General features: G+C 33.8%; 1 protein-coding gene across 2 annotated transcripts in view; it reads right to left on the reverse strand.

Annotated features, from left to right (window-relative positions):
- Positions 1 to 24,493, reverse strand: part of LOC149476038 (A-type potassium channel modulatory protein KCNIP1) — a 62,448-nt gene extending 37,955 nt beyond the window's left edge. For both annotated transcript variants that reach the window (XM_089713086.1, XM_089713087.1), the window contains exon 1: positions 24,150 to 24,493. The gene's annotated coding sequence lies outside the window, so the exon portion shown is untranslated. The remainder of the gene's footprint in view (positions 1 to 24,149) is intronic.
- Between the last annotated feature and the right edge of the window lie 229 nt (positions 24,494 to 24,722).

A 24,722-nucleotide genomic window follows, 5' to 3' on the forward strand; every position in this document is an offset into this window, starting at 1 on the left:
ATATACAGGCTTTGCCAAACATAATATTTATTATTAGCTGTTTTCGACGACTTCGCCCACGTAGAGATAACTTCCTCATTTTTGAACAGATTTAATTTGAATAAAAATAAAGATTTCTAGAGTAGGTTCATACATTTTTGAAAACCGTGCTCACTATATGGGGTATATATACTTTAAGCTTAGACTTTAAGTTTATATAGCATATTGAGTAAGCGATTTTTCTCGTATGTATTACACTCCCATGAGACTAAAGGCTTTGTCAGACAGGACGCGTACTTAGCGCGCGTCAGAGCGTTAAGTTGACGCCGCGGTATGACGCTAAGATGTGTTCTACTACCATCGTAGAATACCGTCAAACAGAGCGCCGGCGCTAGCAGTACGCAACGCTCTGTCGCGGCGTTAGGACGCTTTAACGTCGGGTGTTGTATTTTTTTACAAATTTTATTTTAGCGTCGGAGTTAATAGGCGTAAAATAATAATAAAATACTGCATAATGACCGAAAATTTGATAGAATTGGTTAGAAAATATCCATGCTTATATAATACGAAGGATAGTTCATATAAACTATAAAGATATATCAATGAAGGCAAAATTGTGGGCACAAATCGGAGAAGAAATTAATGAAACTGGTAAGTAAAAAATTCTTCCGACTCCGGAGTTAATATCGCTGTACCTTGTTTTGTTCGTAAGTAATAATTATGTAAACAACATGCAGCTTTAATAATATCAATTGCTGTGTCCTAACGCGCGCTAAAGCGTTCTGTTTGACGAAGCCTCGCGCGACGTTAAAACAGGACGCTGTAGCGCTACTACGCAGCGCTAAAATACGCGTCCTATCTGACAAAGCCTTAACCTATATTTTATATTTTCAATATCATTATAAAATCAATGAATATACCTAAATAAAAAACATACCTACCACTATACCTACTAGAAGTAGTAAAAACTAACCAATTTTATAGTGTAATTTTTTTTTTATTGGGAATAGGACAGTGCTTCACCACAATCTCGCCTGATGTTAAGCTGAGATGTGGTCTGAGATGGAACGCGCTTCCCTAGAAGGTAGCTGTTCACTCATACAATTATATTTCGTAGGTTATTTATTTTAAAACATAAACCCTCTTGTTTTGTTCATTATTAAATTAAAAGTGTGTTCCTTTAGTTAGAATTTTTAAATAATTTGATTATTGCAGCTTTGTTATTTACCTATATATTATCCCATAATAACGGTAACCATATGCACTCTATTCTTATATACACGTAAGATTGTTTACAAAAGTTCATAATACCATAAACAAGGTGAAATATTAGTGATAGTGTTTTACTGAATTTTATTTACTACCATCACTTACTTCTCGTCGTAAAGATGTAATAAAAGTGAGGATGTTTTACGTTTGAAGACAGATTTATGTAGTTACACAAATTTATATTATAAACTTCCACATTGCAAGAAACCAAAATACAAAAAACATACGTGTTTTTTTCCTCTATACTAATACTAGATTTCCGCCCGCGGCTTCGCCCGCGTTTTCAAAGGAAAACCCGCATAGTTCCCGTTCCCGTGGGATTTCCGGGATAAAACCTATCCTATGTGTTAATCCAAGTTACCCTCTATATGTGTGCTAAATTTCATTGTAATCGGTTCAGTAGTTTTTACGTGAAAGAGTAACAAACATCCATACATCCATACATAGTATTAAGATTATAGAGCTGAAGAGTTTGTTTGTTTGAACGCGCTAATCGCAGGAACTACTGAACCAATTTGTAAAATTATTTTTGATAACCATTTCGGTGTTAGATAGCCCATTTATCAAGGAAGGCTGTGGCTATAGGCTATAATAGGTATATCATCACGCTAAGACGGAGAAGGAGCGAAGCAATGCAGATAAAACCGCGGGACTCGGCTAGTATTAAATATATTACAGTAGCTAGTATTAAAGTTTACTCATGCTTCATTAAAAAATAACTTCTATTAAAATAATGAAACACATTTGACATTGCAATCCTAACAATATTGAAATTAAAATCAAAAATATCAATTTAACCCTTGTTAACCCAAAAATTGTATAATGGGTTGAACATACCAATAAAACCATAGATACATTATGTTCTGTGATGTCATGATATAACAACATGACGTCCCTTCCCGCCAAAATGCAATGTGACAGATTCAATTAGGCGCGGAAAAATGGCGACTGGCGAGTCGTTTTCATTATAATTTGTGTCGTTTTACTGTTTCTTTGTGATTAAGTGAAAGTAAATTAATATTTTTACTGTTTTATTATTTAACTTTTTTGACATAAATATGACCAAAAGAAGTAGACGTAGCTACTTCTTTTCAAAAAGCAGCTTTTTATTTGATAGCTTCTGTACCAGCTGTCTGAAAAAAAAATTAAAATCGGTTCACCCAATCGAAAGGAAAAATACAGTTGAGTCAGTCGAAATTGAGCTCCTCCGTCTTTTTTTAAAATCAGTTGCTAAACTAATATTTTCTTCTTCTTCTTTGTTTATGGCCCCAACAAATATGTTCAAAAAATAAATGTTCTTTCTTTCTTTATACGAAAAGGTTTCATAACAACGAGTAATAAAGGCTACTTTTTGAAGCAAGTCCATTAAAAAGTCTTTAATTTACAACGATAGCTTCTACATTTCCAGTACGTGGTTGGATATTGATTATCAATTAACGGGACATTTTCAAACCTTGAGTTTCATGATAATAAAATATGAATTATATTTCACTAGCTTCCGCCCACGACTTTGTACGTGCATCCCCGTTTTTCCCCGTTCCCGCACGAATTTCGGGAAATCATTTCTTAGCGGATGCCTACGTCCTAACACCTACCTGCATGCCAAATTTCAGCCCGATACGTCCAATGGTTTGGGCTGTGCGTTGATAGATCACTAAATCAGTCACCTTTGAGTTTTATATATGTTACGGCTAAAGGTAGGTGAGAACATAAACTTAAGATTAGCCGGCTAAACTTAGGTTTATTTTCGACGAGGTGTTAATGTTAGTTTGTTCTATCTTTAGCCGGCTAAACTTAAGTGTAACCGCAGGCCCGTGGCTAAAAATGTCGGGGTGGGTAGATTTGGTTACTATAATACATGTAAGGAACAGGGCGAGTGTTTTCTGGCACTTCGCCGGCTGCTGCCGCAGCACGCTCGCTGCGCTCGCTCGGCTCGTGCGGGTCTTAAGAGTTCTAACCTAACCTAACCTAGCCACCAGCTTTCTGCCCTGAGTCGGGGTGGGTAGATTTGGTTACTATAATACATGTAAGGAACAGGGCGAGTGTTTTCTGGCACTGTGCGGGCCCCTCAAGCCCTCCACCGGCCCGGCGCTAACCAAATCTACCCACCCCGACATTTTTAGCCACGGGCCTGCGGTTACACTTAAGTTTAGCCGGCTAAAGATAGAACAAACTAACATTAACACCTCGTCGAAAATAAACCTAAGTTTAGCCGGCTAATCTTAAGTTTATGTTCTCACCTACCTTTAGCCGTGACATATATATAGAAGACTAGCGGTCCGCCCCGGCTTCGCCCGTGGTACATATTTTGCAATAAAAAGTAGCCTATGTCCTTTCTCGGGTATCAAAATATTTCCATACCTCATGCAAAATGGTTCAGTAGTTTAGGCGTGATTGAGTAACAGACAGACAGACAGAGTTACTTTCGCATTTATAATATTAGTATGGATGGCACAAAACAAGTTATTTACAAACACATTCGTCGCTACACACTCTCGCACATTATTGGTGGAAAAGCACCCTTTAAATAAGTACTTAAACGAAAACATTAAAATACATGTTACAAAACATACCCACTAGTGCAATAACCCTTAAACCTAAAACTCAACACTAAACGACCGCATGGGATTCCTGAATAAACGGGTCCACACAGAGCGAGCCGCCTCGCGAAGCATTTACCGCGAGGCGCGAGGAAACTTTCCCCAAACGAAAAAGCGCGGCAGAACGTTAAACATATGACTAAATACAACATAAAACAATATTTACTAGTGTTTGATTTTACGCGAGTATTATACATTAAGAAATTAAAGATTTAACGGACTTTAAACGCGATTTATTCATTTTATTATTTTCCCGACGTTTCGCACACTTTGCAGCGAGCGTGGTCGCGGGGAGACTGGGGAAAATAATAAGATGAATAAATCGCGTTTAAAATCCGTTAAAAATCTTTAATTTCTAAACGTTAAACGGAATTAAGAATACAAACAATAGCAAAATTCCCTACAAACGATCGAAACTGCTCATTCATATAAACATAGTAATCGACATGCTTTTAAGTCTCGTCCATTCGTGTTAATGCGAAAAAAATAAAAATATCAAATTATCACTTATAATACCATAAGAGCTTCAAAATTATCGGGTATTTTCCGATAGGTTCGTTGCAAACAAATGAAGGAGTCAAGTTTTTAGTCAAGGTTAAAAAAAAATGATTTTTCCTGAAAAACTTGACGACATTATTTGTTTGCAACAATAGCAAAATTCTCTACAAACGATCGAAACTGCTCATTCATATAAACATAGTAATCGACATGCTTTTAAGTCTCGTCCATTCGTGTTAATGCGAAAAAAATAAAAATATCAAATTATCACTTATAATACCATAAGAGCTTCAAAATTATCGGGTATTTTCCGATAGGTTCGTTGCAAACAAATGAAGGAGTCAAGTTTTTAGTCAAGGTTAAAAAAAAATGATTTTTCCTGAAAAACTTGACGACATTATTTGTTTGCAGGGAACCTTGAGGGAAATGCCAGATAATTTTGAAGCTCGTGTGGTATTCGGGAGATTATTTTTCCGTCCCAAATGTCGGCCAATAATTTCACAATTGAATTGAACCTGACAGTTTGACGTCAACGACCAGAGAAAATTTTCAAAAAATTATCAGTATAATTATTATACTATAATACCATGTAGGTTGTACCACGTGACGTCGAATGGTGCAATTCTATTGGTCGATATTTGGGTCGGAAAAATAATCAAGTAAATTCGCGCTCAACAACTCAAAACATTCGATACTTGAGTCATTTGTTCGTTCGAATACGTGTGTGTGAGTTCAGATTTAAGTGTGCATGGCAGAGAACCAGTTTTTGAGCAAAAATAATCACTACATAGTATAAAACAAAGTCGATTTCCCTGTCCCTATGTCCCTATGTCCTTTTGTACGCTTAAATCTTTGAAACTACGCAACGGATTTTGATGCGGTTTTTTTAATAGATAGAGTGATTCAAGAGGAAGGTTTATATGTATAATAACATCCATTAAATAGTGGAGAAGTACTGTTATTTTTGAGGTTTCTAAAGTGATGTCGTAAAAAATTACATTTTTTCCGCTTACATTGCAAACGCAGGCTGAACCCTACGAGTTTTATCAAAATAATGTACTAAGTATTATACACATTGAAAAGGTCTATAGAAAAGTCCGCGATGGTATATGTCTATCTCTTATGGATAACCCACAATAACATTTTTTTGTCATTTACTTTTTACGAAAAATAATGGCTAATTTTCGATGCGATTTTAACCAATACAGCATTAATCCTTAACCAATTAAATACCTTGAATACATTGTTCGTTTAATATAGATCTATATGGCCCTTTACACCGTATGATTTAAGTGAATGCAAGCAAATGCATTATACATCTGTTTCATTGATCGATTTTCTTTAGGGACAAGTAGGTGATCAGTATTCTGTGTCCTACCAGACCAAGACATTATTTTTCTTAGTCTCCACCGGGAATCGAACCCAGGACCCCTCGGTGTTACGCTCACGCGTCAACCACTGTATATAAACTACTAATAAAAGCGTGTTTCGACAATCGATGGCTCAGCTCACACACGCGCTTTCCTCGGTTAAGCCACGTCCACACAGCTGCTTCGCGAGGCTGCTCGCTGTGTGGACCCGCCTTATGAAAATTATGCATGGGTACAAAGTTCCTCTCTGCGGGGATATTACAGTCTTGTTATAACGTGGGGTGGAGACATAACCTTTTATGAACCAGGCTGAATTTGTTACGATGCTACAAGCCTTTTAATAAGCGAAGATCGTGGCTTTGTCGGTTTTTTATGTGATCTATATCATTAATCATATATTATGTATGGTGGATAATAATCTTTTAAACGTATTTTCTGCTGTTTGATTTTATGCGGCTATTTAGGAAAAATGTTTTCAACGGATTATTACAGCAAGCTCATAAAAAAAGTGTTCGAAGCATCGAAGCGATATATAGGTACATATTATCATGGACCAACATACTCTAGGTATTATACAATTAAGTCGCTGTCGCTGTCTGTGCGTTTGTGTATGGGTATATATCTTTAAAACAACGAAACGGATTTTGATGCGGTTTTTTTAATAGATAGAGTAGCTCTTGAGGATGGTTTTCGACTATAATTTGTTAAGTTTTAGACAAAGTAGGCGAAACCGCGGGCGGAAAGCTAGTAAATAATATAATCGCGTTTAAAGTTTGCTATAATTGCTAAATAATATTTAATCTATAATTACGCATACACAATGTAACCAACAAAATGTAATATGCATCAATTGTCCACAAATTATATGAAAATTGTGGTACGTTGCATCAATTATCCAGTAATGATATGAGAATTGTGGCACATAATTATATTATACTTATTACTTATTAATTAAAATAAATTAACATTACAATTATTCATACAACATACGTACAGCTTGACCCAGTTTAAACAAGGAAATTATAGTCATTTGTCCCTCGGAAAATATGACAAATCTTATGACAAATGAAGCTTCTTTTTTGTAAAAAGCAGTCTCTAACAAGATTCAGGAAGAATGAAGGTTGAAAAATTATTATTTGATAAATTTTAAGCCACAGTTTTAAGCCATAGGTAGATGATGTGAGAATATTATCAATTCTAATTTATTCTTCATAAAGTTGTTATTTAAGCATTTTAATGCTATACCTATATACGTATATTAAAAAATTAAATACTTATTTATTATATTATCATCACAGTTTAATTATTATTATTTTCCTTTTCAGGCCTCAAGTTTACTTTGAAGCTTTTTAAAAGTTACCTATAGCATGATTGTAGCACCATTAAAATCATATTTCTCCAATATTCAACATAAATCGAAATCGAATCGCAAAACAACCTTTTAGACTAGAGTAGATAATTTTTGAAACAAAAAAAAATCGCAGTCGGATGAAACCCATTAGAAAAGGAGGGGAATATGATAAAAATGTAAGGAAAAATAAATTACGGTCAATCCGAGTTCGGGAAGCGGGAGGGGGGAGCTTTTAAGAGAAAAAAATGGTTTCTCTCGATTTCCGACACAACTACAAGTCCTATAGAAAAAAGTTCAATGGCAAAGTTGTAGGTAATTAAAAGTTCTACAACTTTTGTACGCACAATTTTTTCACATAACCTAAAAATTTAGGTGAAAAATTAAAAAAACCAAGTTTTTGGTCTTTTATTTCTATCTACTTCAAAATTTATTTTTTTTCTACGAAATTTGGTGGAAACTTACTTTATTATGTCCCAAATACACTGTAATTTATTTGATTGAAAATATTTATTTTTTCGCCTTATTTTGAATTAATACCAAAAAAACAACCTAATTTTCAATCGAAAATTCACCCGTCAAAATATCAGCTTTTTTCAAAAACTTGGGGTGCCTTTTATTCATTGAAATCTCTACTTTCATATGGTGTAAAAAAAATAAACACCACCATAGTAAATGTTCTCAGGAAATGCATACAAACAGTCTGAAAATTAGCTTTTACTAAATCAGGCACACTTCTCGAACTACCTGAAATGTTTTTATCGACATCATTTTGCTTTTGAATATGCTGTAAAATATTAAACTTAGAACAGATAATTATTTTTCTTTTGAAATATTACCGAAAAGCCGATACAAGATAAGATATAGAGTTCAAGAAGTGTGCCTGATTTAGTAAAAGCTCATTATTACACTGTTTGTATGTGGTTTGTATGTATTTCCTGAGAACATTTACTATAGTGGTGTTTATTTTTTTTACACCATATGAAAGTAGAGATTTCAATGAATAAAAGGCACCCCAAGTTTTTGAAAAAAGCTGATATTTTGACGGGTGACTTTTCGATTGAAAATTAGGTTGTTTTTTTGGTATTAATTCAAAATAAGGCGAAAAAATAAATATTTTCAATCAAATAAATTACAGTGTATTTGGGACATAATAAAGTAAGTTTCCACCAAATTTCGTAGAAAAAAAATAAATTTTGAAGTAGATAGAAATAAAAGACCAAAAACTTGGTTTTTTTAATTTTTCACCTAAATTTTTAGGTTATGTGAAAAAATTGTGAATATAAAAGTTGTAGAACTTTTAATTACCTACAACTTTGCCATTGAACTTTTTTCTATAGGACTTGTAGTTTTGTCGGAAATCGAGAGAAACCATTTTTTTCTCTTAAAAGCTCCCCCCTCCCGCTTCCCGAACTCAGATTGACCGTAATTTATTTTTCCTTACATTTTTATCATATTCCCCTCCTTTTCTAATGGGTTTCATCCGACTGCGATTTTTTTTATCTTTTCATTATTTTCAAAGGCTTCTACCCCAGTCTATTTCCGATCATTTGTGAATCACTCCGCTCTGATTTTCAATTTCGCGTCCAATTACGTGTTCTAGTTCTGACATTTTGAGTTTGAAGTTTTCACACACTAAAACACACTACAAGACACGTATAACTATTTAGTTATCTGTGCTACAATTTTCTATGAATGACTATAAGACATATTTTGACCACCTTAGACTATAGGTACTTACTATAAACAGGATGTCCCACTGTTGGTATACTAAGCTCAAAGGAGGTTATAGTTTTGCATACACTGAGTTCGTAAAAAATACTTATAAAATTCCAGACGCATTTTTTTTGTGTAAATCCATAACAAGCAACCCGCCAAACTTTGCCACCGGCACGTGAGCTATCGTTTAAGATTATGTTTTCATAGACAAAATGCTCATATTATGATATTAGCGAAGCGGTATATTATGCCGGCTGCGCCAAGCTAGAGAAGAAAATATGGATTTTCAGGAAAAATTTAGCAAAAAAACTTTGACGTTAAACCTAATAAATATACTAAAACCTTCCTCTTGAATCACTCTATCTATTACAAAAAACTGCATCAAAGTCCGTTGCGTAGTTTTAAAGAATTAAGCATACATAGGGACATAGGGACAAAAAAGCGACTTTGTTTTATACTGTGTACCTAGTGATAATTGTATACTTAGGTATACAAATTCTAACACATCGTACTAAAACACGTTTACTTTAATAAGATTCCACAAAGAGAGTAAATAACATATTTCTCATATAAATTCTAACACAATAGAGATACATACATACATTTTATTGCCATACTTTGGCAGAGCAAATACAATAACTTCTCAGTACACGCGATATGTTTATACAACAATCTTCTAATAAACTTCTACCTTATAAAACCAGTTTATTGCTGGAGTTTTCTTTTCAATAATAACGTTCATGTATTGGCAGCTCGCCAGCCTAGTCCGGTAGTTTTTAAAACCCTGTGATACGGGTAGGGTTGTCAGCTTGGAGTTTTTGGAACAATATTGAAGAAAGAGGTTTGTTTTAATTTACCTACATAAAACTTGTTCTCTTTCTACATACAATAGAAATATCATAGTAATGAAGCTGTACATTAATACGCAGATGCCGTTGTTTTATCGTATTTAAAGGTTTGCCTCCGAGTGCTAAATTATTTGCACTTAAATAAATATTGAATGTGGGTGATTTTTATTACAACGCGGATTTGTCAGAAAACATACTTATTTTATTTGCTACTAGCGGTCCGGCCCGGCTTCGCCCGTGGTACATATTTCGCAATAAAAGGTAGCCTATGTTCTTCCTCAGGGTCTAAAGATTATCTGTTCCAAATTTCATCAAAATCGGTCCAGTAGTTTATGCCTGAAAACCATACATACCTACATACATACATACAAACCTTTCCTCTTTATAATATTAGTATAGACAATTCCACTGCTTTACTAATAAAATATGATTCTCCTAAATATTGCTACTTGCAATGGCTAAGTCATAACGTCGCGTAAGTATTTTCGAAGAACCACGGGGTAAATTATTATTGTATATTATGGAATGAAAAATTATTTGACAGGTCACGCGATGGTACCTGTCTGGGGTTAGCATATGACTCAAAACAAAGGGCACGAATGAATGTTTCGGAAAAAATTTACTATTTGTATGAGATAAGAATATTAATGATAGTAGATTTTGACACTAGAAAATTTCTTTGGTAGACAGCCAATATACTATAGCTTGTTAACTATAATCTTCCCTTGTTATAATGCAAGTTCCGATCCCACTGAGGACGGCCATGTTAAGTTTGTACCGATTTTGAGAGACGCGTTTACGCGGTACTCTGTGCTAAGGCAAACTCATGGATGAGGTTATTCGTGAATCCTGGTTAAAACTGATCGTTGCCAGCCCTTCGCACGACAGACGAAGCGGCGTTCAACACGCGATATGCAAGACTTTGGCGCCAATTGAAAGTGCTCTTTATTTATGATGTTTGCGCTGTGAAGGTCGAAACTCGGGTCAGGTGGATGCGAAACGGTCTAGTTACATACTAATGTAATGCTTCATGTGTTACACTTTTAGTTCCTTGTTTTTTTAGCACTAGCTCAAGGATATTGTACAGTCGGAACGAGTGGTGTTGGAGCAATGTTGGAGGCTCTTGAAAAAAATGTGTATTGAAAATGAAGAATTCCTTTTTCGGATTTTTTTCGTAATGCATACGAAGAAAGAGTCTACATAGACATATATTGGTCTACTATTTTGAAAAAAAGGTTTACCGCCAATGCCTAACTGGGGGACGGACAGACTTTCATATTAAGGACCTATTAGTCTACCTACTTTTTAATATTATAAAGCTAAAGAAATTGTTTGTTTGTTTGATCGCGCTAATCTCAGGACCTACTGGCCCGATTTGAAATATTCTTTCGGTTAGATAGCCCATTTGTCGAGGAAGGCTATAGACTATATCACGCTAAGACCAACAAGAGCGGAGCACTCCGAGTAAAACTACGGGGCACAGCTAGTACCTACTCGAATACCTCATTATTATAATGCACTAGCTTCGAGTTACTGTTTTGCTTGCGCTGTACTCGCATAAAATCATGAACAGTATTCCAGACATTGTTCTGTGCCAAATTTCACACAGATATGTTAAGCCGTTTTGGTGTCAAGTGGTAAAATAATAGCTTTCTATTTCCACTTGAATTCATATATTTATAACACGTTAACATTAGATAACACGTTTGATGAAGCTTTATTCAGTACTAGCGGTCCGCCCCGGCTTCGCCCGTGGTACATATTTACGTTTTCTCTACATAAGAACCATCCTCGTACTTCAAGGAATATAATAAAAAAATAATTATCGAAATTGGTTCAGCCGTTCTCAAGTTATGCGCTTACCAACATAATCATTTTGGGATTCATTTTTATACTAGCGGTCCGCCCCGGCTTCGCCCGTGGTACATGTTTACGTTTTCTCTACATAAGAACCATCCTCGTACTTCAAGGAATATAATAAAAAAGGAATTATCGAAATCGGTTCAGCCGTTCTCGAGTTATGCGCTTACCAACACATTTTGCGATTCATTTTTATATATAAAGATTATAGACTAGCGGTCCGCCCCGGCTTCGCCCGTGGTACATGTTTACGTTTTCTCTACATATGAACAGTGGCGTGCCTAGGGTGTAAGGAATGGGCAAGCCCAAAGTTTTCAAAGTTTTTGCTGGGTACCCTTTTCTTGAATTAGAAACCTTCCTAAGGTACCTATACTGTGTAATTACCGAATCAAATCTTCTAAATTTTCACGCGCGCCCGCTAACAGTTGAGTCAAACGTTTATCATTAAAATCGATAAATTATAATTATTAAACTGTATGAGTATGACATTATATTATAAATAAAATTGAACAGATCATTTATATTCCAATAATTCAAAACGGCGATCTTCTGAAGGAAAGATTTTATATCATCGGAATCGGAATCGGAATCGGAAGAAAGTAGGTGATTGTTTTAGAATTCAATTACCTAACAACTTTCAATTATTGATAATTCAATAAGGCGTTCTTGGCTTTGTGTATTTCTTAAATACGTACCTATGAATTCGATTTAACGATGAGAAAGCACGCTCCGTGGAAGAACTACCTTATACCTACCTACTAGCAGAAATCATAACTACCAAGTACCAAATGTGCAAGTTTCAACAGCTGGGGCTTCTAAGCAATTCTTATTCATGAAATCGATTAATTCGTAAACATATTTTAATTAAAATTTCGTTTATGTGACTTACTAGCTGTTTGGGTAATGCACAAATCGGGAGTTGGTTTTTATGAAGAAATTAATTGATGTTTTTCAGTAAAGTTTAATGATTTTACCTTTCCCCCGCTGAGCACAAAGCAAACCATCACAATTTACAACACAATCTGCTGTCGCGACACTCATTTTATCACAAAATTCGAAAAACATAACCTAAATTACACCGATATAATCACCCGCTCAAACACACTATACCTAATAAGTTAATAACAATAATATTCACGACGTTCGTTCGCGCAATCGTAACTATCTTCACACTGTTAAAGCCGGGCTTTATCGTGGCTTTATTTTCCATACAGATTGCTATAGAATTCTATGGCTAGGTATGTAGCTACTTAGACGAAATTTCATACGTTAGAAGAGATGAGCGCAAAGCCCGGTAAAAGCCCACGCGTGCAAGCGAGACAACTACATGTTATAATCCATCCAATTTAGATTGTAACGTCAAAATAAAAGGTACGACCTTATTCTGATAGGAAGAAGGATGAAATTAAAAGTTTACTCGAATTCGTCATTGTTTTATGCTAGGCGTATTATATATTATATTGTAGGTGAGTTTTCATTGAATTTCGGAGCAAATTATGAACTGCTCATTGCGCGCGAATATTCAAACGTGAATTTGGTTATTTTCCTATCTCGTAGCGAATTTCTAAGGCAAGCCGGGCTTTTCGGCTTGTATGAACGTACCGCCACTGCATATGAACCATCCTCGTACTTCAAGGAATATAATAAAAAAAGAATTATCGAAATCGGTTCAGCCGTTCTCGAGTTATGCGCTTACCAACACATTTTACGATTCATTTTTATATACATATAAGAAGATATATAATATATAAAAGAAGACTAGCTGTACCCTGCGGTTTTACCCGCATTGCTCCGCACCTATTGGCCTTAGCGTGATAATTATTTTATAAGCTTTCCTCGATAAATGGACTTATCTAACATTCAAATAATTTTTTAAATCGTAGTTCCTAAGATAAACGTGTTCAATCAAACATTGAATTTGATTGATTTTAAGAATAAAAGATACGATGCGTTGTTATAAGAATAGGTACTTTCAGTTTTTATTATAGACATTGAAAAATTTTGTCCGTAATATCTACCATAACTAATTAATCTGTGGTAATGGTTTACCTGGCTCCAACGCTGATAAACTTAATAAAACGTCTGTATTAGAAAATGGTTTAAATTCCAATATTTTATACTTCTAAAATAATACAAAAAATAATTACGGTTAAGTACGTTACGTCAAATTTTAATAATACTCGCGCCAAAAACCCAAACAGCACAGATAAAAAATAATTTTGACACTTTGTATTGGCTGTTTGCGTGACGTTTGGCTGCATGCTACAAATTTGTAGCACGCAAGCCCATTAAATATCCTGATATGGTATATATTACAAGCAAATAATATTAATGAACAAAGAACGGTGCAAATAATTATTAATCCACCAAATATGTTTATTTATTATGTTACTTGTGTCCTTGGAATGTTTTATATTTTGTGACCTACAACTGTGAGTTTGACCAACAAGCTGACACACGATTTTTAGGGAACGTCTAAAAATAAGCATACAGATTATACATCAAATTTTAAATAAGGACGCAGAAATTTTACTGAAGCGCACATAGCAAAGGATAATAAAGAAAAATAGAAAGGATAGATAAACCATTTGAGAGAAATATATATTGAGGTAGAATAAAATCTTCTATTGATTCAATACTGCGTAATGCATTTATTAAGAAAGGGACAACAAGTAACGATATTGCAAATAATTTTGCCTCAACTTTTCACAACAGTGTCAAACAAATAATCCCGAAATGTGTGGAACCATTGCTTGATAAAAAATGCTATGAACACTCGGCAAATGTAAGCATGCGATTTAAGCGAGCCGACGCCAATTCAGTGGCCAAAATAATTAGAGCATTAAATAGCAACAAAGCTCCTGGGTTGGATAGAATAAGAGCAATTGACGTTAAATTACTTTGTGAGAAAATAAAAAATACCTTGGCAAATTTAATAAACACCAGCATCATAAGTGGTAAATATCCGACAGAACTTAAAAAAGGCATTGTTCGTCCAATTCATAAAAATGGTAACAGAAACGATTATGACAAATATAGACCAATAACCATATTACCTACTATAGACAAAATAATAGAAAAGTATATTAGTAGCCAAATTTACAGTTTTTATGAACGCAACGACATATTAACAAAAAATCAATACGGATTTCAACCGCATAAAAATACAACACAGCTGCTTTCCACCTTTACAGATAGTCTTTATAAACACCTTGACAGTAAAAAGCATGTCCTAATCGTATTTATTGACTATAGTAAGGCGTTTGACACCTTAAGGCACAGCACACTGATAAAAAATCTAAATGATAGCGGTATTAGAGGAAGTCTCTTGACATGGTGTGAGAATTATCTCCAAGATAGATCATATCAAGTTCGAGTCCTCAATGCTGACAGCTACCCAGTACACGTTACGGAAGGCACGGCACAGGGCTCGGTCCTCGGACCGCTGCACTATCTAACATATGTAAACAGCCTCTCCAATGCATTAAAACAGTGCGAGATCTATCAGTTTGCTGATGATACGTGCCTAGTTTCAACTGGTAATAGTGTAGATGAGGCTCTAACAAAACTTCAAAGTGATTTTGATACTCTCATTAGGTGGTCCCACGACGCAGGATTAGTACTCAATGCTTGCAAAACAAAATTAATGTACGTTAGTTCAAGTCATAACCGCAGCGCAATTTCACCAAAATTAATAGCTCATAATCATAGTTGCCTACATTCCAAAAAATGTGACGCTATACATGCTTGCTCATGTGACGCTATAGGTCTCGTTAGCAATCACACATATCTTGGCTTAATCATTGACGATCGATTAAATTGGAAAGCTCACATAAACCACGTTTGTGATAAGCTTAGAGCCATATTAGCTAAATTCTCTCTAATCAAATACAAAGTGCCATACAAAACGCTACTGTTACTTTATAAAGCTCTGGTGGAGTCTATAATACTATACGGACTATCAAGTTATGGGAGAACATACAAAACACATCTCGATAGCATTTTTTCACTACAGCTACGTATCCTAAAAGTAATTGTGCCAAGTAATCTTAAAACAACTTACAATGACGACTATAGAAAATTATTCTCTTTTCTAAAAATATTACCTATTCACGAACAAGTTGAACTAGTGTTATTAAAACAATACTTTTTTACAGATAATTTCATCAAAATAAAACACTCGTATTATACAGCTCGTAGGGCGGACCTCTCAGTTCTTCAGTTACCAAGCTATAATAACCTTTATGGAAAAAGAACATTAAACTACGTAATCCCTAACTTAATAAATAGACTACCTAAAACACTTAAAGATACACTAACAGATAAAAATATTAAAATAAAACTAAAAAACTACTATGAACAATTAATTATTGATAAATATTCATAAGTACGACCATGACTAAAATTATGTATACTTATCTTAGACTAACGCCATAATTTGTATTTGAATATGTGTATATATACATAAAATACACACATCCATTATCTACTGACATATAATTGTGTATGTAAAAAATGTAAATCAATTTATCAATTAATTAATTCTGTAAGCGAAAATCAACACCCTGTGGGTGCAGAGTGCAGACCGCAGTTGCGATAAGATGTAGATTAATATTTTTTGTTTCTACCCACGTTTGTTATTTCTTATGATAATTAAATAAAAGATGTATTGTACTTAGATGTTGCGGGATATTTTTGTTAGTTTTGTGAATGAATGTCTGTAATAACTAATATATGTATTTTTGTTTATCAATATTATATTATCGAATCTTTGTTTTCTATGTCGACGGCAATGGCGCGCGGTAAATCTCTAAAGAGATTATGTTTGTGCCAGTTTAATTTAATTTATAATGAATTGTATTATTGTAGTAAATAAATAAATAAAAAATAAATAGTGATAGTTATGTAAATTTCTTCCATATAATATGTATATATATAAAACGTATAAGACCTACTGGATGGATGTGGGATGGATTATGTTGTCCCTTTTTTTATTATACAGGTATTAGCCAACAGAATCATATGATTAGCTGTAATTTATTTTGAAGAATTTAATTTGCATTTAAATATACACGCGAACGAAATCGCGGGCACACCTTGTCTGGAATATAATAATTATTAGTATTGTCCCAGGTACTTTAATGTGTTAAAATAGAAATGAACCCTTCTCTGAGTCAGCTTGCAAAAGCATAAACATACCCTTTCGTAAAACAACACAGATAATAAATAGCACGCCATAAATGCCGTAAAAAGTTAAAAAAAATAAAAGTCATGTACAATCTGTATTAAACAGCTTTGATACGCGAGTGACAGATACAAAAAGGCATGCTAAAAGGCTATCAGCACGGCCATCAATCATATCATGTATAGTCTGTGTCAACTTTTAAACTGTCATTCTTTTGGCGGGAAACTTTATTTTTATTTTGTGCCAAGTCACTGTGGTAAATATTTGAACATTTCTGTATTTAGTACATTACCATTTATATTATAAAGTATGTGTTTGAGATTACATTATTTTGTCCAAATAGGCAAAACTACTGAATTTATTACGATGGTATCGAGAACCTATACAGAGGGTATGTATTAAAAGTTCAGTAACTCATTTTAACATAGACTCAAAGTAGGTTGAATTTCGCTTAATTATCTAAATGTTGGACAATATGAAATATTATGCTATTTTACGCACACGTATGACTTGTCTTTTATTAGCCAACTTAAAAAAAAACAGATGATTCAATTCGGCCGGTATATTCTTATGATATAAGGACCTGTTGTCTGTTTGAAAGGTTTTAATGCACTCTGAAATCTGAATTAATATTTTTCACATAGTTACTTGATTAAAAACGGATCTCTTTAATACGTATTAAAACTACAAAAGCATCCTCCTTCTTTTTTAAAGTTGGTTAAAAAGTGATTATATATTCACTTTACACACAAAGCTAAAATAAAAAAATAAAATAAAAAGTTCATTTATTTGCCTTCACAACTTAAAGCTATTACAAACGAACTAAATATGTAATTATGTAGCATTTTCGTTGTGAAGGACTAGTGTCTGAAATAGGTCTGTGAAAGACCTGTAGTACAGATCACTAGCCCCCCTCGCGGATAGCACTACTAAATACAGTAATAGTTTCAAGAACTAAATAATAAAGTATAATGGGAAGAGAAAAACAAAATACTAATACTAATACTAATAAGCTGTACGAAATAAGGCTTCAAGGCTAAAACCTAATACCTAGCCAATCTTTTTGTAATTTAGAAATGGAGATAGCGCATACAGCGTGTACCTGGGGAGCACAGATAAACCAAACAAATGAGGTTTATGTAAGGAGGTTAACTGACTTACCTATATGTACATATACATATTTGACTTGTGATATATCCAGTAATAGGCTGTTGGCAGGTTATAAAAGGTTAGTACCTATATACTTTGTAATGAAATAACAGTTTATTATACCTATAATATATTTTATTACTAGCTTTCCGCACGCGGCTTCGCCCGCTTTATCTAAAACCTAATAAATTATATACTAAAACCTTCCTCTTGAATCACTCTATCTATAAAAAAACCGCATCAAAATCCGTTGCTTAGTTTTAAAGATTTAAGCATACAAAGGGACATAGGGACAGAGAAAGCGACTTTGTTTTACACTATAGTGATGATTTGCAATATTGCGTCGTACAATTTTTTAAGATTCGTTCTCCATATCAACTTATTAACACGTTCACTGCGGCATGTCCAGTATCGGGCCATCAGCGACTACACCACAGTGCGGCGCCCAAAATCGCAGTTTTCACCGTGGCGCGGCGAGGTTTTTTATATGTTAATTAATGACTAGAAAAGAGACAAATATATTTTTGTGATCACAGTTTGAAGTAGGACTCAATTTCGTTTAAAAATCGTATGGCAAAATATTGGACCAACGCATAGAAAAGAAACCGTTTCTTTTGTATGCGGCATGTCAAATATTTTGCCATGGACAAGCACCTCATGCCGCACTGTACTGCGAGCGCGCCGCGTGTCAGTCTCGCATAGTGATGCACCAGGACCGAAGCACTTTTCTTTTGAGTTTTTTTAAATGACAATGATACCTTAAAGGCTTTAGTTTTTTTACTTTCTTTTATTTCGTAGCATAAATGCAAAAATGTGATGACAGTTGTGAAAATAATATAAAACATTAAAACAAAAGTTACTGAACAAATTAAAACAAAAGTTACTGAACAATTTCCTGATAGTACTCTATCAAGTACCTTGTTTTATATGTGTTTTTTTTTGTATCGACGATCTCGTTATCTGTTAACAATCAGACTGAAATATACAAAATTGATTTATATCGATATCGATGTTTTATTTTACAGTGTTTCCCATCGCTATTACTGTAAACATGCCGTATCAACGCAGTGCGGGATGGCAAATAATTTTTCACAAAATCAGGGGTTTACATTTTCCCTCATATCTTTTAAACTATTCGGTCAAACTAAAAGCTATTCATGCGGTATATACTAGACTATATACAATCTGAAAAAAAAATTTTTGAAATATCTTGAAATTTCATGAAATTATTAACCTTCAAAGTCAGAAGGTGCGATGTGATAAAAATGGCTCATGACGCACAGTGGTGAACTTGCCGATGTGAAGTATGGAAGACATGCCGCAACAACGGTAAGTTTGGCATTTTAGGTGCCGCAGTGAACGTGTTAACTCAAATAAATACCTAAATAACTATAGTTATAGCTTTTAAAGTGCTGTTTTATTTTAGCAGAGTAGTGCCAAAAAAGATACGCCGTCGCGTGCTAAAACTAGTAGCATTGGCTTTTATTAATCGTTGCTCAAAATACGGCAACATTTACCCGCATGCAGCTATAAGAAAACTAATTACTATCAAACAACTATATTAATATTAATTGTATTTTAATATTGGTAAATGCAAAATTATGAGCTACTCGCGGTCTCGAACGCCAATCGATTACACATATTATTTAGGTGGACAGTGTATCCAGCGCGTTACCACAATTAAAGATCTAGGAGTTACTTTTACTTCTCGATTAAATTTTAAGGACCATATCGTGAATATATGCAATAAGTCTTTAAAAATTCTCGGTTTTATTATTCGAACTGGTAATAATTTTTCTGACATGAAATGTACTATTTCTCTTTACCAGGCATACGTCCGAAGTAGTTTGGAATATAATTGTATTATCTGGGATCCGCATGAAAAAAAATATATTCTTATGTTAGAGAAAATTCAAAAAAAGTTCTGTAGGTTTGCATTTAGGCAGATGTGTGGATACTATCCATATACCTATGTACCCGTCTCTTTATGTATATGGTATGACAGGCTTTTTCAGTCTTGAATCAAGGCGCAATTATACATTTTACTAGTACACGTTTATCAGGTGCTAAATGGTGGTATAGATAACCCATTTAGCCTTGAACGAATTTCTTTTAAAATTCCTCCGAAGTTTATTTATAGTGTAGCGGCTCCTTCTGGGTTGGGACTACGTCGGGGTCGTGATTTCCTTGCTGTGCAGCAAGGTGTAAGAACTGTTTCTGGCCGTAACGCCCCCTTGGTGCGTTCGGTAAAATTAGTAAACGACTTGCTCGCTCTGCTACCCGAGACAGATTTATTTAATACGTCTATAAATACATATAAATCCAATGTTTTTAAATTCTTAAGTCGATAGTTAATGAAAACTGTATCCTATTTTTAATATTTTGTGTAAAACTAAACATGTAATGCTTTGGGGTAAAACCTGTCAATTACTTGTTATGAATAAAATAAATAAATAAATAAATAGCAAAAAGCTGTAAAAAGGTTATTAACGCTCCGAGAGTACCTACTTCGAAAAGTGGCTAATTAGCCACATTTTACTTCTGTTATCTCTTTTTTACTCCTGGTAATTATTGAATATGCCTTCTCACTTTGACGTCTAATCGTGTGTGCGTTAGTGTGCCGTTTTCAAAGATGGAATGTTATGTTTGTATCTACACCTTTTTACTTATATCATTGCCATCAAATAATATGGAGAAATATGGACCAATAAATTGCGTATACCCGCATCGAATTTGAAATTCGAACACGAATTACTGTACCGGAAATCGATCCTATAAAATCTCTCAAACGATGTAGTCGTCGAACATTATGTAAATTATATCACCTTTATTGCTATACTGTTTTTATTGCTTTGACTGAAGAATATTTTAAAACGAGGGTAGATTTAATCTTTACCCCTATAAGCTAAAACTACGTTTAAAGTACACTCCACAATTTGAGGTTGTAAAATCATACAATGACTTTTACAATAGTTCTTTGCAATTAGATTCTTTGGTTTGTATTTAATTAAGCATTATAACATTGTCATCATATTCGCTTCACATGTATGTTGTATATGTTTGTATATGACCTACTAGATTTTTGCCCGCAGCTTCGCCCGCGTTTTCAAAGGAAAACCCGCATAGTTCCCGTTCCCGTGGGATTTCCGGGATAAAAACTATCCTATGTGTTAATCCAAGTTACCCTCTATATGTGTGCTAAATTTCATTGTAATCGGTAGTAGTATTTGCGTGAAAGAGTAACAAACACACACACACATCCTCACAAACTTTCGCATTTATAATATTAGTAGTAACCTACTCTTTAAAATTTGCGGACGTACGTACGTAAGTAGTATAAAGTTTACCTAATAAATAATTGAAAAATGGTAAGGAAAAATAAGAGTAAACCTAGTGGTAATTTTGCCAGATTTTGTGTTATGGCAATAAAACAAATTAATTTATTGTGACAATAATCAGCTGATAGTACAAATATTTAGTCGCTTCAGTAATGTAATGTGGGTAGTATTCCATAACAGAAATACACGCAGGTTAATAGTGATAATTCGTTTGTGCTGTGGGTAGTATTCCATTACCTAAATATCTACTAAAAACAGACTATACCTACAATACGCCAAGACACTAATATTTATAAATCTGGAAATTCGTATGATTCGCCCACCATCGTTTATTCAAGCAAAAACTATTCATATGCGATTAGTCGACACTCGATACCCAGTCACACCCAGTATTACTTGGAAGTAGATATAATCTGCTTTGGGCTATTCTCGAGCAATAAAAAAGTAATGAAGATACATAGCGACAAATATTAATATTGCAATCAAACTTTTTGGACATAAAAGTCGCTACTTACTAACTAGCGGTGCCCCGCGGTTTTACCCGCATTACTCCGCTCCTGTTGGCCTTAGCGTGATGATATATTAAATGCGCTATCTAAAACCGTAAGAATTTTTCAAATCAATCCTGAATTTCTCAGTTACTACAATTCATATAATACATAAACACTATTTCAGTCTGAAATAGTGTTTATGTAACCAACACAATCCCTACAAATGTATAAATATGGTATTCTATTTAAAAATGTGAGACCCAAAGTCTTTATGAACCCCTACTTGTAAGGGACCCTTTCTCTTGTGGATCTTTAAGATGTAAACATGGGTAAACAATAAGGAAAGATGCCACAATATTTATTTCCATTTCTTATTGTAATACGCGTTTTTTCGTAATAATGAGTCTTGGGGTCACATTATTTTATGCTATAACTAGCTGCTCCGCGCGGTTTCACCCCCGTGGCTCCACTCCTATTGGTCGTAGCGTGATGATACATAGCCTATAACCTGCCTCGATAAATGGGCTATCTAACAGCGGAAGAATTTTTCAAATCGGACCAGTAGTTCCCGAGATTAGCGCGTTCAAACAAACAAACAAACTCTTCAGCTTTATAATATTAGTATAGATTTAGTACGTATAATCACAGACTAATAATAATATACTACGTATACAAGTATAATGTATTCAATTCAAAATTATAGCTATAAAAAAACATATAATTGATAGCCTCCTCTTTTTTTTGAAGTCGGTTAGAAACAGTTAAATACTTATTACAGATTTTAAATTTTTAACTTCATAAAATGTATCAAAACAATCTACATTATTGTGGACAAAGGAATAGTATCTACAATCGATTCAATTTATTGAGTGGTATACTCAAAAGTTTGAGAACCGCCGCTCTAGAAATAGGAGTTAAATTTTTAAATTCCTTCTAAAGAGATTTTAAAAGTGTCAAAGAGTACTTTTATTACAGTATAGGAATGAATAAAACTTTATCTTTGAGTACGGAATCAACTAGTTTCAAACAGTGAAGATGACGCAAGAGGTATCTATAACAATGTTAGTGTAAATTCTCGTTTAGTGGTAGTTCTCTTTTCTATAGAGACTTTCTCTTGTTTGCAAATCTAGTGTTATAGTTCGATAATACCTATATATTACTGTATAAACGATCCGAGTGTGGTTTTTAATCGAAGATAGATAAATCTATGATGTTATTTATTGCACGCCTCATAAGCGAAGCGTTGAGGTGGGTACTACTGTCACTTCGCGCAAAACATCTGATTTTTTAAACTTAAAATGTCTTTATGTATAATACATTGCACTTGTAAGATAATACATACACACACATATTAAGAAAAAACACTATTTTCAACATTCATGATATTTTTGATGTCATTTTTGTTATTTAAACTAGTTAAAAAACAGTTTAAAAAAGTTCTGTCTTGGACGTCTGTATGTGCGGAGGATTTTCTTGTTAACACGATAGCGACCGAAATACTTTACTAATCGAGTCTATTTTTTTCTCTTACGCTTGAGTATGCTCAGGAATAGAACCCTTTCATTTTTCAGGGTCTGATTCGATGTGGTTTAATTGTTATTAAATAAACAAAAATAATAATTTATAAATAATAAATAATTATTAAAAAAAAATTATGAGGCGTGCACTTTTGGATTTTCCAAATTATTTCTAACTAGCTGCGCTTTGCGGTTTAAACCACGCGGCTCCGCTCCTGTTGGTCTCAGTGCAATGTGCAACATTATAGCCTCATTCCTCGATAAATGGGCTATGGGCTATACCGAAAGAATTTTTCAAATCGGACCAGTAGTTCCTGAGATTAGCGCGTTCAAACAAACTCTTCACCTTTATAATATCAGTATAGATTATGATATTATATTATATTATTATATGTAGTTACATTATATATTATATGAGAAATAGGTAAGTAATACTTACCCAAATCTCTTTTGTATCTCTTACAACAACAAATTGAAATAAATTTGTATACAAATAAGAAACTATTGAAATTCAGTATCCGTCTTCTAAACCAACATTACAGTAGATTACCTAACATCAAATGCGTCGACGTTGCTTATAAGCTATAAAAGCTTCTTATTTTACATTATTCTAATAAATCACTTAATCAATTCGTAATTAATAATTATAATTAATATTTGATGGAATTTTGAAGAAATAAAACACAAAACATACTTAAGTATACATATATAAACAGTGAAATAATAGGTTTTAAATAAAACAAAAAGGGGTTATTAATTTTAATTTTTCTAAAATAAAAATTAAACACACACAATATAAACAATAAAATAAATCTAAATTATTTCATAGAACAAAAAACAACAAAGCAACAAAAAAAAGCAAATCATGAAAACACAAGCAACGCATAAATCATTAGAATTTTAAAGAATTATTATTAATTAACTATATAATAAAAGCAACAGAAAACACAATGTTATTCAAAAACATCGTATACTCACAATAATACAGCTATAAATCTATTCACAAATCACACAACACCCCAGTTTCACTTTAAAGGCGAATAAAAATTAAAAATTCACTCATCTCACAGGATTTGAATTACATATTAATTATTGTGCGACATGAATCTACCGTGGCCCTTCCCACATCAATCTGACAGAATAGTCCGTAATTTGCAACGATTAAGCGCTATCGATTGCATTTATAACGCTAAAAGGGATTAATTGGACATTTTTTATTCATGGCGTAACAGTTCGTAGCGTAAGTGCTTATTACGATATTGTTTTTCAATCCGCCGTCGAGGGTATTGATCGGATTGACAACAACCTCGCACGCTTTTACGTTCGCCCGGGGACGGGCGGTAACTGAGCTACATTTGACAGGACGTGTGCTGCCATCTAAAATATCACAAAAATATCGACGCGCAGCTGTCAACTGTTCACTTTTTTTATTTTTATAAGGCCATGGATACAAGGGGTTCGTTTTTTTTTAAATAATATTCAATATTTCATTTATAAAAGGTTTATCCGTGCATATTTCACTGTAGTGCATGGAAAAAGAAGTAAGTACGT

This window comes from Colias philodice, chromosome 29, assembly GCF_061535455.1.
Source record: "Colias philodice isolate Cphi_HAF_F1 chromosome 29, ilColPhil1 Martin Lab GWU primary, whole genome shotgun sequence".
NCBI lineage: Eukaryota > Metazoa > Arthropoda > Insecta > Lepidoptera > Pieridae > Colias > Colias philodice.